The 5000-nt window shown below is 48.6% G+C and overlaps 1 protein-coding gene across 1 annotated transcript in view; it reads right to left on the bottom strand.

Annotated features, from left to right (window-relative positions):
* The window catches only part of LOC140355557 (uncharacterized), a 106292-nt gene that overhangs the window by 18958 nt on the left and 82334 nt on the right, over positions 1-5000 (bottom strand). The window lies entirely within an intron of this gene.

The following is a 5000-nucleotide window of genomic DNA, read 5'->3' as shown; positions in this document are numbered from 1 at the left end:
CGTCATCAACGTGCTGCAGACTCTGACATCATCAATGTGCTGCAGACTCTGACATCATCAACGCGCTGCAGAGACTGACATCATCAACACGTTGCAGACTCTGACATCATCAACACGTTGCAGACTCTGACATCATCAACACGTTGCAGACTCTGACATCATCAACACGTTGCAGACTCTGACATCATCAACATGTTGCAGACTCTGACATCATCAACACTTGGAAAGCAGCAGCCGCCATAAAACACCATAGAAGAAGACGGGAGATGGCGGAGGAGAGTGGATCGGTGGTCGAAGACGTTCTGGACGGCGTGGAGGAGCATCCTTTTCTGGCTGCACGTGCCCGGAAACGTAAAAAGTCCCTTAGCTCGTCCGAGGGTTCTGGGAATGAGCAGCAGGATGAGGCTGAAGCTATTGATATCCGGAGTGAGAGCAGAGACTGTAAGGTGATCATAAAGCTTGCACAGGATAGTGCATCCTTTAAGGAGTGGAATTCAGTGGCATTGTCAAAGAGCCTAACTGTAGCTGTGGGAGTGATCAAGAGTGCGAGTGTCCTTAGAGATGGCTCGCTGCTGGTCGTGTGCAAGGACGCGGCTCAGCAACGGAAGGCGATTGGAACTAAACGTCTGGGTGGAAAGGACATTCTTGTGTCTGATGCTGAAAGAAACACGGTCAGAGGAGTTATCGTAGGTGTCCCTACGGCGACGTCTGTGGATGAAGTTAAGGAGAATTTGACTGGAGCTAAGGTGCTGGACGCTAGGCGGTTGAAGGTGACCCGGTCTGGGGTAAGATGTGACAGCTTGTCGGTAATGGTAACACTTGAAGGGAGGTGCCTGCCTAGTAAGGTGTTCATTGGGTTCATGTGCCATGACGTTAGGCCATATGTTCCACCGCCCCTGCGTTGCTTTAAGTGCCAGCGCTTTGGGCATATTGCAGCGGTCTGTAGAGGGAGGCAAAGATGCGGTAAATGTGCAGGAGATCACGAGTATGGGAAGTGTGACGTGGGAGCAAAACTGAAGTGCTGTAACTGTGGGGAAGAACATAGCTCTGCCTACGGGGGATGCAGGTTTAGCAAAAGAGCTGCTGAGGTGCATAAAATAAAGGTCTCTCAAGGTATATCCTATGCAGATGCAGTCAATAAAGTTTCAAGTAACGAGTTTAGAGTAAATACAGAGAGAGGAGCCAGCGCTGCTCCCAGCCAGGGCGAAATGAGAGAGGCCAGCGTGGCTCCCAAGAAGTGTGAAGGTTTCAAGAGTGGAGGTCCCAAGTGTGCAGGTTCCAGAATGAATGAGAATACCCTGGTTGTGGATAGAGAGGATTTTGTACTCTTTATGGTGGATGTTGTAAACTGTGCTGCTCAGACTCAAAGCAGAACTGAAAGGATCAGGATCATTGCTAAAGCTGCAGGGAGATTCCTTGGAACAAAGGAGCTTGATTGGGCAGATATAGAAAACAGGCTAAAGGCGCTAAATGGGAGTCGGAGTGATGGGGGTCTGCTTTTGGGGAGTCAGAGTGATCAGAGTGACGAGATGGGGGTGGGGGTGGTCTCCTGTCCTCGTCCAGTCTCGTAGACGCACGGCTACCAAGCAGCGACATCAGTGGAAATATTAAAGCCTATAGAATGAAGCCTAAAGAATAAAGCTGTACGGTGGAAGCACCGAACGTCAAAGAAGTAGAGGAAGATGAAGAAGAGTCTCCCTGGAATAAAGCCGGTTGGTCTCTGAAACAACAACTATTCTAGCCACAAAGACATATCATGACCTCATGGGCTTTGTAACACCAAAGCAATGAAAGGAGTACTTTTACGGACTACGACAGAGTCTGAGGACAAAGCACTGGAAGTCAAGGCACTGGAAGAAGAACTTTTAGGAAATAAAGCCGGTCGGTCTCTGAAGAAGAGCTAGTCTCCGGTCTGGAGAGACGGGAGATGGCGGAGGAGAGTGGATCGGTGGTCGAGGACGTTCTGGACGGCGTGGAGGAGCGGCCTTTTCTGGCTGCACGTGCCCGGAAACGTGGGGAGTCCCTTGGCTCGTCCGAGGGTTCTGGGAATGGGCAGCAGGATGAGGCTGAGGCTATTGATATCCGGAGTGAGAGCAGAGACTGTAGGGTGATCATGGGGCTTGCACAAGATAGTGCATCCTTTAAGGAGTGGAGTTCAGTGGCATTGTCAAAGAGCCTGGCTGTAGCTGTGGGAGTGATCAGGAGTGCGAGTGTCCTTGGAGATGGCTCGCTGCTGGTCGTGTGCAGGGACGCGGCTCGGCAACGGAGGGCGATTGGAACTGGGCGTCTGGGTGGAAAGGACATTCTTGTGTCTGATGCTGAAAGAAACACGGTCAGAGGAGTTATCGTAGGTGTCCCTGCGGCGACGTCTGTGGATGAAGTTAAGGAGAATTTGACTGGAGCTGCGGTGGTGGACGCTGGGCGGTTGAAGGTGACCCGGTCTGGGGTAAGATGTGACGGCTTGTCGGTGATGGTGGCACTTGAGGGGAGGTGCCTGCCTAGTGGGGTGTTCATTGGGTTCATGTGCCATGGCGTTGGGCCATGTGTTCCACCGCCCCTGCGTTGCTTTGGGTGCCAGCGCTTTGGGCATATTGCAGCGGTCTGTGGAGGGAGGCAAAGATGTGGTGGATGTGCAGGAGATCACGAGTGTGGGAGGTGTGACGTGGGAGCAGAACTGAAGTGCTGTGGCTGTGGGGAAGAACATGGCTCTGCCTGCGGGGGATGCAGGTTTAGCAGAGGAGCTGCTGAGGTGCATAAAGTGGGGGTCTCTCGGGGTGTATCCTATGCAGATGCAGTCAAGAAAGTTTCAAGTGGCGAGTTTGGAGTAAATACAGAGAGAGGAGCCAGCGCTGCTCCCAGCCAGGGCGAAATGAGAAAGGCCAGCGTGGCTCCCAAGAGGTGTGAAGGTTTCAAGAGTGGAGGTCCCAAGTGTGCAGGTTCCAGAATTAATGAGAATACCCTGGTTGTGGATAGAGAGGATTTTGTACTCTTTATGGTGGATGTTGTAGACTGTGCTGCTCAGACTCAAAGCAGAACTGAAAGGATCAGGATCATTGCTAAAGCTGCAGGGAGATTCCTTGGAACAAAGGAGCTTGATTGGGCAGATATAGAAAACAGGCTAAAGGCGCTAAATGGGAGTCGGAGTGATGGGGGTCTGCTTGTGGGGAGTCAGAGTGATCAGAGTGACGAGATGGGGGTGGGGGTGGTCTCCTGTCCTCGTCCAGTCTCATAGACGCACGGCTACCAAGCAGCGACATCAGTGGAAATATTAAAGCCTATAGAATGAAGAATAAAGCTGTACGGTGGAAGCACCGAACGTCAAAGAAGGAGAGGAAGATGAAGAAGAGTCTCCCTGGAATAAAGCCGGTTGGTCTCTGAAACAACAACTATTCTAGTCACAAAAACACATCATGACCTCATGGGCTTTGTAACACCAAAGCAATGGAAGGAGTACTTTTACGGACTACGACAGTCTGAGGACTACGAAAAGTCTGAGGAATAAAGTCTGGCGGTAATGCAACACTCGGATGTCAACCGCCATAAAACAACAACAACAACAACAACAACAACAACAATAAAGTCTGGCGGTAATGCAACAATTGGATGCCAACCGCCATTAAACAACAACAACAACAACAACAACAACAACAACAACAACAACAACAACAACAACAACAACAAGAACATTCTTGATCTCCAATAACAGCAGAGGAGAATCGAAGCGCTTTGACACTTAATGGAATAATGGAGGATTTTTCGCCCCGTGCGGAAGCAGAGAAAAGCCTCGATGCTACACGTGCGTTTGTTTATTAGCACGACAGATCGCATCATCTCTCGTCCGTAGATTTCCATCTCTTCTGAGCTCGAATTGTCTTTCTCTTAATTTTGTCCTGTACTCTGAGGGAACTATATTATGATAGATCAATGCGCTTAGACACACACCGGCATACCGACCACGCATGCGCAGCCAGTGAAACGTGCGGCTCTCCTGGAGCTGTGCACTAGGTGCATCCTATGATTGACATTTGAATGAACTACTCGGCTGTCCACGCCACGAGGAAATGAGACTCAGATTTGGTGCCAAAAAATCGTCCATAATTCCTTTAAGTGAATGTGCAGCGGCTGCAAAGCATCAACCGAAAACATCCACAAGAGCAATCTTCCTCTGTCAGAGTCTAAGTCCTATGATCCATCGAATTAAAGACGTAGAGCTGCGGTCGACTAAAGATAATCTGTGCATCAAGAAGTTGACCAAATTTATGAGACAAACTTTACACATTCTGTGAAATACTTCAATAAATGCATATGACACAAATACAATTACACACTGCACTTTGGTAGAGTCATGTTATCAAAATACATATTTAAATTAGTTTTGTTTCAGTTTGGTTTCCTGGTCGAACTTATTCCATACAAGATCCACGTGGTCTTCTACTGATAAAACTCATTCTTTTTCAGTTCAAGACATTTTTTAGTATCAATATTGATCAAATGATCAACCTTTTCACTGGTGTGAGAACGTCTTTGCCCATTGAGCTACAAAAGCATAAAGTAAAGTCATGAATAAAACTAACAAAACTAATCAGAGACGAGCGCTTCACTCTTGGACGAGAAGTTATAACTGGGCTCATCAGACGATTGATTATTGGGGTGAACCCCGCCTAAGGCCCAGAGTCACTGGGATGGACCCTTTCGACCGCCCGAAGAGGTAAAAAATGAATGATTGTTCTTGAAAATGGCGCTGGCCACAAACACATTTCCCTCCAACACAACTCGCTCTGAAACAATATTTTTGTAAGATCACAACAAATGGATGACGTCATTAGAATCACATTTATTAGAAGCAGATTATGAAACAAAACAAACTCAACAATGACATGTTTTCCTTTGACTCCATGTGAGCTCGTGCGGGTCTTTTCCTGTGACTGACAGATGACCCACTTCTCGGGGGCAGGAGCATTCAAAGGTCAGGGCAGAGTGAGTCAGTGGGGCGCCATCGG

This window comes from Eucyclogobius newberryi, unplaced genomic scaffold (assembly GCF_026437365.1).
Source record: "Eucyclogobius newberryi isolate DKJ021-1_F unplaced genomic scaffold, fEucNew1.0.hap1 SCAF_113, whole genome shotgun sequence".
NCBI classification, from domain to species: Eukaryota; Metazoa; Chordata; class Actinopteri; order Gobiiformes; family Gobiidae; genus Eucyclogobius; species Eucyclogobius newberryi.
Note: the sequence above shows the minus strand (reverse complement) of the source record. Positions and strands in the feature narration are given on the sequence as shown.